Source organism: Peromyscus maniculatus, chromosome 8 (assembly GCF_049852395.1).
Source record: "Peromyscus maniculatus bairdii isolate BWxNUB_F1_BW_parent chromosome 8, HU_Pman_BW_mat_3.1, whole genome shotgun sequence".
NCBI lineage: Eukaryota > Metazoa > Chordata > Mammalia > Rodentia > Cricetidae > Peromyscus > Peromyscus maniculatus.
The window spans coordinates 96838369-96852615 of NC_134859.1; the positions used below are offsets into that span (position 1 = coordinate 96838369).

A 14247-nucleotide genomic window follows, 5' to 3' on the forward strand; every position below is an offset into this window, starting at 1 on the left:
GGATGGGGGGCAGGGGAGGCGCGCGTCGGGGCTGGTTCCGCGCGTCGCTGGCCCCGGACTGAACAGGTTCCTTCCAGTTTGGGTGTGAGCGGAGCACGCGCGGGCTCCCGAGTTCCTCCTCCAGACACCACTTCCCCCCAAAATTTCGTCAACTCGCGCGCCCCGCGCCAGTTCCCCTTCCGGGCATGGGGAGGGAGTGCCGCAGTGGGCCCCAAGGAGCCCGCTGCTCGGCTGCTGCGGGTGCATTGCCTTCCCCCCCACCCCCCGCGCGCGCTCCTTGGCTGCAGCCGCAGCAGCCAGCATCCGCGCTGCACGAAAGGGATGGCAGAAGCATGGCCAGCATCCCCCTCTGCTCCGTGCGCGTGCACCCGCCCAGGCGGGAGGCGACACCAGCACAGGTGCAAGACTGCCTTACCCCCGGGGAGGCCTCTGTAGGGGATCGGGATCCCCACATCTCCAAGCCTCTTGACTCCAAGGTCACTATGAACTAAATGGTTGCTGCCTGGGAAGCCCGAGTTATGAGTTTCTCCTGAGGACAACGTGCGTCTGAGGATTAGGGACAGTTCAGAACCAGAGGGGGCGCAAAGTTGGTTTCCTGGACTCTATATCACACCTCGAGGGGAAAATTGGGAACTGCTCCACAGCAAAGGCTGTGTTCTCTGCATTTCCCTGCAGACTTCGCCAACCCGTGTTGCTTGGTTGTGGTTCAGAGAATATCTTTACGGTGTTAGAAACTTGAGAGAACCTACTTTGAGAGTGTGCCTGGAGGGTCTCCACAGGGAGGAGCCGCCGGTTCTAAATTTTAATAAAAACCCTCCCTTGCTCTATGATTTTTTCCCCCTACGATTTGGGATCTCAATCATCCAGTGCTGTTAACATCCGGTGTGGGTTAAGTGGAGAGCAGGTGTATTGACGCATAGTGTGTTATTATGGCCGTTCCTGCCAGGTTACCACTGAATAGTAGCTGGCAAATTTGTAGGAATAAACCTCTCTCCCCCACGGGGTCTCCAGGCTGGCCTCAAACTTAAGTTTGAACTCCTCATCCCGTTTTTGTTTTTATTTACTTATTTTTATTTTACGTGCATTGGTATTTTGTCGTGGGTGTCGGGTCCCCTGGAACTGGAATTACAGTGTGAGCTGCCATGTGGGTGCTGGGAGTTGAACTGGGGACCTCTGGAAGAACTGCCAGTGCTCTTTACCGCTGAGCCTTCTCTCCAGCCCCCTGATCCCATTTGTTTGTTTGTTAGCTTTTTTTTTTTTTTTTTTAGACGTAATCTCACCAGCTAAGCCAAGACTGGCCTAAAACTGAAGATCCTCCTGTTTCAGCCGCCCAAGCAATGGGGTCATGGGCTTTCATCACGGTTCCTAACGCCTAGGCTCACGCCATCCTTCAGCCTCAACCTGCACAGTAACTGTGACTACAGGCACAGTTCACTCTGTCTGGCTGGAAATGGCATGTTTTTAAGACAGTGTCATGCTGTGTAGCTCAGGCTGGTCTCGGGCTTGCAATCTTCCTGCCTCAGCTTCCCAAGGGCGGAGATTAGGGGCCATGACACCTACCTTTTCTTTTCTTTTCTTTTTTTTTTTTTTTTTTTTGGTTTTTTCGAGACAGGGTTTCTCTGTGTAGCTTTGCGCCTTTCCTGGGACTAACTTGGTAACCCAGGCTGGCCTCGAACTCACAGAGATCCGCCTGCCTCTGCCTCCCCAGTGCTGGGATTAAAGGCGTGCGCCACCACCGCCCGGCAACACCTACCTTTTCAACATCTTGACTTTAAAAATTAGACAATGCCTGAAGTCCTAGCTATCAATGAATGATTGACCCGATAGTATCTGGCTGTTGGAGGTGGTAACAACAATAATGTACAATTATTAATAGTGCATTACTACTATTTTATGTAATTATAATTTTTTGATAATTGTGTTGTCTCCAATACTGAATTAAGTGCCATCATGTGATTTTATTTGTTTGTTTGGATTCTCCCCTCCTCCCACAGGGTTTCTCTGTGTAGCCCTGTCTGTCTTGGAATTAGCTTTGTAGACCAGGCTGGCCTCCAATTTACAGAGATCCACCTGCCTCTGCCTCTGGAATGCTGGGATTAAAGGCACGCTCCACCATGCCCAGCTTGGTTTTTGTTTTGTTTTGTTTTGAGATAAAATCCCATGAGGGTGACTTTGAAATCCTGACCCTCAGAATTCACCTCCGCTAGGTCTGCTCCACCATGCTTGCTTCATCCGCGTGTGGTTTGGTCCCATCAGACCTCTGTGAAGGGTAGGCACGATCCCCATTTTAGAGATGAGGCAGGTTGAGGCAAGAACACTGACCACATGATATCTGTAGAAACCCCCAGGCCTGGCTTGAAACTAGCACTCCAAAATTGACTTGGACTGTGTGCGTTTGGATAATGGAGAGGTGGCTGGAGTCCAGCCTGTGTTGCCCACTGGCTGGTGATTTCTGCTAGTGCTGGTTAGAGACTGGCCTCACATCTCTCTCCTCAAACCTACTGGTCCAATGAAAAGACGAAAACCTCTGCTTTTCTCACTTCTTCAGGGAAAGTACTGCATCACCATGCTAATCAACACCCCCAAACAAAACTAACTTTGTTTAGTCCTAAATAAGAACAAAGGGACCTTTGCAGTCTGGAGTGCGGGACCAAGAAAAATCAGGAAGTTAAGCGAAGAGCCGGGCGGTAGTGTGGCCTCCGCAGTGGGTCAGTGGGAGTCCGTGGATCAGGCAGAGGCCCCCTGGCTCTTCCTTTGCAGATGGCAAGGCAGTAAGCGTGTTGTGAAAGAGTCTCTCAGCATCTTCTAGAGAGGAAAACAGCTTCCTCAGAGCTGCCCCAGCCTCCCCCCTTTTTTTTTTCCTAGCCCTCTTGCTAAGGGTCATTTGCATGAGAACAGATTCCTTTGTGTAGAATTGGCCTGCCTGTTCCCTGTCCACACTTATAGTCAGTCCCTCAAGTCTTCGGGTTGGGTTGCTAGGCAGATATGACCCTGGCCTGCAAATAAGCTCACCGCTTTTACCAGCCTGTGAGAACTTCATCTTGGGAAGTAGACTAAAAGGAGTCGCCCCTGGAGTTCAGAGGGAGGGTCCTGCAAGCCTGCTTTGGGCTGCTGGGTCTTCAGGGTAGTCTCAGAAGAGGGGCCTATGTGAGGGGGCTATTAGGGAAGGCCTCAATCCCTCACAGTTCCACTTCCCCTCTTCCTGTCTACATCCCACCCACCTGTCGCCTACCTAAGGGCTTCTGTTCTGCTTGAGTGGCGTAGATCCCATTATAGTTCATTCTTGCTTTAAAATGCTAATATGCATTTCTCCAGTTGGCAGAAAAGCTGACATCTGTGCTGTCCAGGTCTCTTCAGTGAACTCAAGTATCCAGGTAGAGGGGCTGTGTGTTTATCTTGTGGTCTTGACTCCCACTGGGTCGAGTGTAGAAAGGGAGGGAAAAAGTCCTCTGAGGGACTGTGAATATTTGGAAAGGAATAGCTAGGGATGGTGTTACAGAACTTGGGGTCACGGTCTGTACCTCAAAAGGGCTTAGGAAGCCAATTAAAGCAGACTGATGAATTAATAGAAAAAAGGAGAAAAGGGCGATTTAGTCAATGTGATCACATTGGAAAGAGGAATAAAGAGATCCATGAGCCTCTAGCTCTGACCTAAGTGCATCTTCAGGCTCCTGAAGTGAGAGTAAAGTTTAAATAAAGGGCCAGAGACATCTAAGCAATTCCTCTTATGGTGTGATACTGCCCATCATTGAGCTCCATTCCTACCCTGTAAGATGGCTGACAAGTTGTTAGATATGGGAAGCAAGTTCTCCTTCTGGGTGGTGTCTCTTTCTTCACCCATCATGTGATCCCTGGAGGGGGGGGGCTCCTGGGTTTGGGGGTCCATTGCTTCAGTAGTTTGATAGTCAGGCGGAGAGATGCAAGTGTCTTTTCAGAGTATCTTAATTTCTGCCGGGTTAGTGGTAATGGACAAGGACAGTGGAAATGAGGGCATAACAATAATCCTTGCTGTGTCCTAGGCTCAAGGAGAGAAAGCATAAGGCTTCCTGCTGTGCTTGGCTCCCAGGAGGTGTCCTCCCACAATGCATCAGGCTTTGGGAGATCTGTGGAGTATAAAGCAAGCAGGGAGAGGATCTTGGGAAGTGTGTGTGTGGTGTGTGTGTGTGTGTGTGTGTGTGTGTGTGTGTGTGTGTGTGTGTGTGTATGGGTGGGTGAGCCAAAGGAGGGGTGTGCGGAGTGACAGGAAGGCATGAGTGGGTGAAAGCATGCTGTGTTTGGGGACAGTGAGGTCACTCCCCGAAGTGGGGGCCTGTGGTGCTGTGCATTCTGTCACACCCAGTTATCATTCAGTGCCCTATTGATCCCTTGCCCATGGCTGTGTCTCATTAAGTCTGGAGCAACTTTGATTTCAACACCAGCCCTTTCTCTCCAGCCTTCTCAGTCTTCCTAGCTTACCGCTCCAGTCTTTGTGTGTCGTCCTGTCACAGTTTAAGAAGGGAAAAAACAGCCGCACTGAAGAGAACATAGCCTTGGGCCTGTTGGAGAAGTCCTAAGAAAACAAACCCACATCGTCAGAACAAAGTGTTAATCACGTTGCATTTAGGAATGGATCCACGTGATATTAGTAAACTTTATAATGTGGATTTGGGTCATGAAAATTAATCTGAAATGGTGGGAAGCTACGTCTGGGACCACTGGCCTGTGCTCCAGTGAAATCTAGCTTCCCCTGGACAGTTGCTGTGGTGGCTCCACCTGCCATGCTCCTCTTGGCCAAGGAAATAAAAGCCTACTCTTCTGTCCCTGCCTCAAGAGAGTCGCTGGCTCCCCCTGTCTTGTCGAAACAGACACTCATGGGTTCCCTGGATGATGGCCATCTTAAACCTTCGTTTTTAACTCTTTAGGAACAGGAGGACAGCCATGTTCTTCCTGATGGCTAGAGAAGTTCAGCTAGCACATGATTCTAGGACTGTCCTATGGAGGAGAGGCTGGGAGAGGCCCTGCCTGGTTGGAACTCTGCTATGGCCCAACGCGGGCTCCAGGGTTAGGTGGGCTTGGGACAGATGCTCTGCAGGATGGTGGAGGTGTATCTGTGCTTACCCTCCATGACCAGGATGATGAATGCAGTCATCACTCACAAAACCACACCCAGAGGGTGTGCTCCCTTCTCTGAATTGTTTATTATCTAGTTAGGATGATAGGAGATATGTCTATTACTAAAGGTAGGCTTTTATTCCTGTGTGTGTGTGTGTGTGTGTGTGTGTGTGTGTGTGTATGTGTGTGTGTGTATGGCAGGAGCACGCTCGTGCACACATGCACGCATGTACAGATCAGAGGCCAGGCATATTCCTTGATTGCTCTCCGTCTTAAGCATTTGTGATCCGGTCTCCTGTCAAACCTGAAGCTCATCTGCTCTGCTTGACTGGCTGGCCCACACTCCCCAGGGATTCCTCTCATCTCCATCTCCCCAGCACTGGGATGCACACATACAACACCTTGCCTGGCTTTTATGTCTGTGCCGGGGATCGAACTCAGGTTCTCATGCTTGCGCGGCAAGCACTTTGCCGACTTAGCCATCTCTCGGGTCCCTGTTTGGCTTTTCCCCTTTTTTGTTTTTTCTTTGGAGCTGGGGATGGAACCAGACACGTGCTAGGCAAGCACTCAACCACTGAACCACACCTCCAGCCCCCTAAGACAGCCTTTCAGCAAGTCAAGTTTTACAAGTGAGTGTCTGGAAGGAGAAGTCAGAAAGGTCATCTGAGGTTAGGGAAAGCGAGGAGATGAAGCCGGGTTTTCAGGGCAGGGCCCATTGGGCTGGGACTTCATTGTTTGTGTTAAATGCCCTCATTCAGCAAATATTGATTGAGCACTCTCTGGGCAAGGTACTGGGATTAGGTCGTGCATAAAACATACCGAAGTTCCTGCCATTGCTGAGAGGCTGGCCTGCTCAGACCAGTGGGTGAGTCGTCTAGCTCCTCCGTTCAGTTAGGAAGAGAGCAAAAGGGAAGTTCCCCTGCCGCCACCTCCCACCCACCGGTCATTTAGACCTCATAGCAATAGTGCCCCAAACCAGATTTGCTGGAAGTGAGCTTTTACCAACAATGTCAGCCGTCAGCAGACTCTGCCCAGCAGAGGGACCTAGCTCGCGTTTACCAAAGATAGCACAACCGGTAACGGGGTTGTGTGACAAGGAGCCATAGTCTGGAAGCTGGAAAACGCAAACCAGAACGATCTTTCACTTTCCTTGTGACATTGCTTAGGACCCAGGTGTTTGTGACTTCTCCCTTCTTCCAGAGGCCACCACCAGAGCTGGCTGACATGCAGCTCCAGTAGAGACTCGCAAATAACTGCAGGAGTCTGGGTTTCACCACCCGCACTGGAGATGCTTTTGGTCAATAGTGATTTCAGTAAGGCTTTGGGCTCGCGTCACCTTCGTTTTCCAAAGTGCTCTGAAATCTGGTATCCTTTTTAGCCCTCAGAGCAAGGGAGAGGTAGAATCATAATGTTAAGTCAGCCTTCCTGAGCACGGCTTGGGTCGTTTCATTCTCCTGTATTGTTGGGAGTGAAGGAGGAAGTTAGCTATGGCTTTGTTTCCAGCTAAATGAGGAATCCAGTGTCGTCGTCCCCCCCCACCCCAGCAGGTGTCTACACTGGACTCATAGTCTAGAAACATGGGGTGTAGGCTATAGCTTAGTGCTAGAGTGCTTATGTAACATGCAAAGGGCCCAGGGTTTGCTCTGCAGTACTCTGGGAAAGAAGAGAGAGCTGGGGAGATGGTTCAGTGGGTGACGTGCTTGCCATGCAGGGGCTGGAGTTCAGATTCCTAGCAGCCCTGTAAATGCCAGGTAGGCATGGCAGGCCACCATGGAGCCATTCCAAAGGAGCCCCTCCCTGGCTTGTATGTGGCTACTTTGGGGCTACATGCATTGTCTCCACTAGTCTGGTTAGGTCATCCTCATGACCTCATCTGCCCTAACTTACCTTCGGGATCTTCTCTAGATACCAGCATCACACAGGGAATTAGGGCTTTGTGGTTCAAGTTTTAGGAGTCTGATGAAACATACAAACAAAAACAAACAAACAAACACAACAACAATCGAGCCTAAATCAGATCTTACTTCTGCATCCTCTAATCCATTTGCAGAGAAAGTGAGAGCAGAAGAAACATTTTATTAAATGATACCATAGGGGATACAGTCAGCTGAATCCAAACTTTGCGACCATGTGTGGAGCAAACAACCCAATTTATTTTTACATATACTGCAGGCGAAAGGAGAGGGGAGCATTTAAGTGAGAAGAGACAGGAGCTGAGTGCATCGTATGTCAGGCAGACCTCGTCCAGATGTGGATTAAAATGAAGAGCTATGGAAATGCCTGGGAGAGCCGGGTGTGGTGGTGCATGCCTGTCATCCCAGCCCTTACGAGACTGAGCTAGAAGGATCAACGTTCCAGGCCAGCTTGGGCTGTGTTGCCTGTCCCCAAAGGAAAGCCAGGGGCCTGTGAGATGGCTCAGTGTGTGACGTGCTTGCTGCCCACGTGTGAAGACCTGAGCATCCACATGAAAAAGCAAGCCATGGGGGTTGAGCTTGTGGGCCAGCAGGTCTAGCCTGAGAGCTGGACAACTCCTGAGGAATGGTACTCAAAGTACACACACACACACACACACACACACAACCAAACTAAACATTTCAAGACAAAGTAAAAAACCCAAAACAATAAGAAAGGAAGACATTTGGATATTTATTGGCTCTGAATCAATAACAAATAACTGTTAATCTTAAAAAAAAAGTCAAGTGTTAGTGAGACTATAGTTATTTAAGGTTTTTCATCTTTTAGAGAACTGTATAGGAATATTTGTGGGTGAAACTGCTATTTATTGCTATGACAAAATGCTTGGGGAAAAAAACAATGTAAAGGAGATATATTTTGGCTCACATTTCAGAGGCTCTAGATCTGTGGTGGGGCAGAGCACCAGGCTAGAGAGAGCACAACCAGAGAGTAGTATGACAGGAAGGGTCTGGGGACAAGAGATATGACCTACTTCCTTGAATTAGGCCTCACTTCCTAATGTTCCATTCAGTTCTGAAGTCATTGGTGGGTTAATCCATTGATAAAGTTATATCACTATGAACCAGTCACCTAAAAGCCCATCATGGGCCTGGAGAGATGGCTCAACAGTTAAGATCACTTACTGTTTTTGCACAGAACCTGGGTTTGGTTCCCAGCACCCACATGGTGGCTCACAACTGTCTGTAACTCTAGTTCCAGGGCATCTGATGCCCTCTTCTGGGCGCTGCAGGCTCCTCCACTCACATGGTGCACATACATATCCCCGTGCACACTCACATACACATAAATTAAGTAAATAGACTTGAAAGCACATCAGCAGGGCCTGGAGAGATGGCTCAGTGGCTAAGAGCACCAGCACTTGCAGAGGACCCAGGTTTTCCCAGTTCCCATACAGTGGCTCACAGCTGCCTGTACTCCTGTTCCAGTGGTTCTGATGCCTTCTTCTGACCTCTTCAGTGACCAGGTACACATGTGGTGAACAGACATACATGCAGGCAAAACATTCATACAATAAAAATAAATATAGCCAGGCAGTGGTGGCGCACGCCTTTAATCCCAGCACTCGGGAGGCAGAGGCAGGCGGATCTCTGTGAGTTCGAGGCCAGCCTGGGCTACCAAGTGAGTTCCAGGAAAGGCGCAAAGCTACACAGAGAAACCCTGTCTTGAAAAACCAAATAAATAAATAAATAAATAAATAAATAAATAAAATATATGTATATATAAAAATAAAAGTATATAAGTTGCAATTAAGCCTTTACCACAGAAACTTTTGAGTGAGGATAGTTCATATCTAAAACATAACACATGGTATCTGGGATTTACTTAAAAATAATGTAGTATGGGTCTGGAGAGATGGCTCCATGGTTAAGAGTGCTTCCTGCTTGCTCTCCCAGAGGACCTGAGTTTAGTTCCCAGCACCCTGGTCAGGAGGCTTACAACTTCCTCTAACTCCTGCTCTAGAGGATTCAATACCCTCCTCTGGTGTCTGCAAACACTCACATCCGCATGCCATACACATGTGTAGAAGTATATACACATGACCAGAAAGAAATAGAAACAATTCCATATATATTGAGAGGGGAGGGGTAAGGGATGGAGAGGGGTAAATATCTTGATCAGACTGGCTATGTGTTGATTGTTGGGTCTACGATCTGAGTAAGTATGCATGGGTTTCTCAAGGTTGGCATGTTTTGCCACATCCATAATAAAATATTGAGCAAACAATAAGTAAACATGGCTTTTTAAGACATCTTTCAAATTACCTGTGTTCCGGGGTGGGTTTTGATTTGTTCCTCAGGTGGAGGAGAGAGGTTTAAAGGGAGGTGGGATTTAGAGGAGCAGCTGCTCACTCTGGTCTTCTGCTCTGTGCCTTAAGACCCAGATATAATTTCTGAAGGGCTACTGGGTTTTTAGATGCATGGCAAGAAGCCACTTTAGCTCTCCCAGATTGGTTTCTACCACATGGTTTCCTTCTGTGACAATCTCCACAGGTGGTCTTGGCCTAAGCCTGGGCAGGATGTCCTTTCTCTCCTGGCGATGGCTTTCCTGGCATCTTTGGCTCCCAGAAGGGACAAACAGGATCTGGCTTGAGCTGCAGAATACATAAATAAACACGTAAATAAAGGTCTTAGTGAACTAAGTGGAATTGCTTTCCCAACCTTAGTGAAGGCATTCTGTTGTTTTGTTTTGGAGACAGGATTTCTCTGTGTAGTCCTGGCTGTCCTGGAACTCTCTCTGTAGACCAGGCTGGCCTGGAATTCAGAGATCCTCCTGCCTCTGCCTCCAGAGTGCTGGGACTAAAGGCATGCACCACCACCATCTGGCTTCAGTAGAGGCATTCTATCAAAGGTGTATCAGTTACTTTTGTCCTTGTTGTAACAAAAACCTGATTAAAGGGACTTAAGAAAAAAAGGAAGGGTGTGTTAAATTTACCAGAAGGCAGAGTCAGTCTTTTGCAAGTGAGACAGGACATTGTCATCTGTGAAGTTCAGGCTGGAGAACCACAAAATTGAGTTTCAAACCCCACACCTCCACCAAAAACAACAAAACAAAACAAAAACTTAATTGAAATACATCTCTTACTGTTTTAAGGAAGTTTATGGTTTTGTGTTGGGCCACATTTATAGATATCCCGGGACACAGATTAGATCTACCTGGGAGGGGATATAGAAGTCCATCAAGGTGGGAAGGCATGAAGGCAAGAATGGAAGGTCACTTTGTGTCTGCAGTCAGGAAGCAGGGAGAGAGAGCTCATTTTCTTCTTTTCTTCAGTCTATGATCCCAACCTCCATAGGATGTTTCTGGTAACATGCAGGGTGACAGTCGATATTCAGTTAAATCTTTCTGGGGTGTTTGAAGACATATCCAGAGGTGTGGAGGTATGTTGCCATGATGATCATAAATCAAGCTGACAGTTCAGATCCCTACAGATATTCTTTGAACTGAGCATAGAGGCTGAGGACTGAATTCCCAGACTCTGGAGGCTAAGGCAGGAGGACCAAAAATTTGAGACCAGCCTGGGCTACATAGTGGGATCCTGTCTCAAAAGAAAGAAAGAGAGAGAGAAAGAAAGAAAGAAAAATTAATTCTAAAATGTTCTTTAAATCCTTGGTTGAGCTTTTGTTGCTCTTGCTAACACACACACACACACACACACACACACACACACACACTCAGAAAGTAATCTAAGTTGAGCCATCTCCATACTGTAAGTTGAGTTTTCCTTCCTGTCCCTACTACCTGCTCCCAACAGAGACTTAAGATTACTTATAAATGATCGGCCAATAGCTCAGGCTTGTTACTACTAACTAGCTCTTTCAACTTAACCCATTTCTGTTAATCTATGTGCTGCCCTGAGGTTCATGGATTTTAACTATGCTATTTTGTGTGTCCAGCTCCTTCTGTGTCTGGCTGGTGACTACTCTCACTCCCGTGACTCTGCCCTTCTTCCTCCCAGCATCCTTTTAGTCTGGTTTTCCCACCTAACCTCCTCCTGCCCAGCTATAGGCCAATCAGCTCTTTATTAGTTAATGAGAGTAATACATACTCATAGTGTACAAAGAGATTGTTCCACAGCACCATACTGACAAGGTCTAGGGGCAAAGGAAAGGCCCACTAAGATAGCTCTTAATATAACCTTTTGTCTGGCTCTGTTGGTAACTGGTTTTCTGCCATAAAGCAAAATTTAAGGGGTCACCCCCCACTTAGGCACTGCAGAGTGTCACCTGATAGGGAGCTGCCTCAGCATCCTGCCCTCTAGGTGTGTCTGCCCCCGTCAGCCCAGCACCGCTCTCTGATCTCACCAGAGATTCCGAAGCTCTCGGCTTCTTCCTCTCCCCAACAGCTTACAAATACATTTTTGTCTTCTCAACACAGCAGCCCCAGGGATCCTGTCATTGTTCAGTCTTGCCCTCTTGCCAGCCCTCTTCTGGCTTCCCCTCTGGGTTGCTCTCTGACTCCTACACTAGTCACTCATTCACCCTCCTTGGGGCTGGTAAGGTTAGTTTATTTGTCAGCTTGACACTAGCTTGGGTCATCTTGGGTCAACTGAGAAAATTCCTGTACCCGACTGGCCTGTGGGCAAGTCTGTGAGGGCGTTTTCTTGATTAAAAATTGATATGTGAGCACCCAGCCCACTGGGCAACACTGTCACTAGGCAGGTGGTCCTGGATGGTATAAGAAAGCAAGCTGAGCCAGGTGGTGGTGGCACACACCTTTTATCCCGGGACTTGGGAGACAGAGACAGGCAGATAGATCTCTGTGAGTTCAAGGCCAGTCTGGTCTACAGAGTGAGTTCCAGGACAGCCAGGGCTGCACAGAGAAACCCTGTTTCAAAAAAACAAAACAAGCAAACAAAAAAGAAGCCGAGCAAGCCATGGAGAGCAAGCCTGTAAGCGGTGTTCCTCCCTGGCCTCCGCTTCGGTTCCTGCTCCAGGTTCGTGCCCTGACTTCCCTTGCTAATGGTCTCAGATACAGGGTGAAATAAACCCTTTCTTCCCCAAGTTGCTTTTGGGCCTGGGTCTTTATCACGGCAGTAGGAAGCACCAGGACACTGGTCCTCACACTTGCTTCTTTGTGGCTCGGCCCCTGCTCTAGATCTTGGCCTTCCTTGATTTCTCTGCCTGTGGTGCCCTTTCAACACGGCTCATTATTCCCCTCTCTCCTAAGAGACGTCAACCACCTTTTGGGTGGGAGGACCCCAGACCCCTTTTTGACTGTGCACCTGCCCACCCCACATATCTGACACCTTTCTGCTTTGGTTTGCTCCACAGCATTCACATTTTACTTACTCCATCCTCCACTCTCCTAGAAAATAGGCTAAGTGATGCGAGGGTGGGGATTTTGTCTTGTTTCATTTACGGCTGTGTGCACAGTGCCTAGATTAAAGTGTGCTAGTGCCCAGGTGGTGGACCAATGACTGAGTGCCTAGGAGAACCACCCTAGACCACATGTGGACACCCAAGGCCCCTCCTGGTGAGTCCCCATGTGACTCCTGGCCCCTTGCCCGTGCGTAGACCCTGCTCTGCATTGCCTGGTGGGACAGCAGGACTCTGCAGTCAGGCACTTCTCCTTTCTCCTTTGTCTCTGGTGGCCTTCATTCCTCAGAAACTTCATTTCTGGAAAACCAACAGAGCCCCGTGCCAGAAAGGTCTGTCCAACCTCCTTGTTATTTCAGCTGTTTTCAAGGTTCTCTAGGAGGATGCTTGGCCACAGGGAGCCTGTGGGAAGCCAGGGTCAGGTGATTGAGTGGACTTCCAGCACGGGGTTGCTCAGACACCGCTCAGCAGATCTTCAGGTTGCCTTCGCCCATGCATGTCAGCTGAGAGCCTGCTCGTGGGTCCTTTCGCTACCCTCAGCCATGAGCAAGCCTGGAAACGAAAGAGAAACCGACCTTTAACATACCTCGCAGCCTTTAACATACCTCGCAGCCTTGCTTTATAGCTGGGCTCTGGCTGGGGATGTAGGTGATGGACTAGCAGCTGCTTCGCATGCATGAAGGGCTTGGGTTCAACCTCTAGATTCAAAACCAACGAAGTAGGGGTTGGAGAGAACAGGAACTGGTGAGGTTGATTGGCAGTTAAGGTTTGCACTGCTTCTGCTTGCCTTGGGAAAGTGGAGGTCTGGGGAGTTGTTGATACCGGCTTGGTAGGGACCCATCACAGTGAGCCATGCAAGCAGATGGGCGTCCTTTAGTGACGTGTTGAGGTAGGTGGCCCCGCACCTTCCACTGAAGCGGTGAGAAGAGTGAATGCTTAGGCTGTCAAGATTCCCTCTCGGCTCCCGCTTCTGGGACAGAGCTCCTGGCCTGTGCTTGCTCTCTTCTCCTTTTCTGTGTGCACATTTTTCGAGACGTGGGGTACACATGCGCGTCCAGACCAGAAGTCAGCCTGAGATGTCTTTCCTCAGGACTTCCCACCTTGGTTGATGAGACGGGGGCTTTCACTGGCCTGGAATTTGGTAATTCCTAATTTGGTTAGGCTGGCTGGCCAGAAAGCCTCAAGGATCTGTGTGCTGGGAGGAGAAGCCCGGGCCACCACACTAGTCTTTATGTCACGTCCTCATAAGTTCAATTCCCCAGAACCCATATAAAACCCAAGTATTTTACCAACTGAGCTATCTCAAGCACTTTGGCTGTCTCCCTAGCCCTCCTTCTTGAGATAGTCATAAAGACAGAGTTGGGAGACTGACATCGGGTGACATCCCCAGGCGACACGTGGGGCCACTTTCTTTGCGACAAAGAGCTCAGAGTCTCAGCATGACTCTTTACTGAAGCCCGAGGTTCAAGCCCAATCTTCAACCGTCTGGTTTGTCTCTTCCCTTCAGTTAAAGAAAGTAAATACATGATCAGAAAGGGCTTAATGGTCCCCTTGAAGGTCTGGATGTGAAGAAATCCGAGATAGTCTGCTGGCCGGCTGAACTCACTTCCATGCTATGGCAGTTTGAAGTGCGGCGTTCCTGCTTCCTTTTGTAAATCCTCCAAAGAATGTCTTGTCCTGGAACTCCAGAGGAAGCCAATCTGGTTCGATTTCCACTTTAATTTTAGCTTCCTTCTTAAATGAATTTCCCTCCCCCTGGAATTCCTGTATGGCCAGGTCATCCTGAGGTGGATTATTGACCAGAAATGAGGCCACACCGGTGCCCTAAGCTAAGCGGCTTTGAGAAGAAAAGCCTCCCGTGGCT

The 14247-nt window shown here is 48.8% G+C and overlaps 1 protein-coding gene across 1 annotated transcript in view; it reads left to right on the forward strand.

The window, feature by feature from the left end:
* The window catches only part of Amz2 (archaelysin family metallopeptidase 2), a 64210-nt gene that overhangs the window by 46829 nt on the left and 3134 nt on the right, over window positions 1-14247 (forward strand). The window lies entirely within an intron of this gene.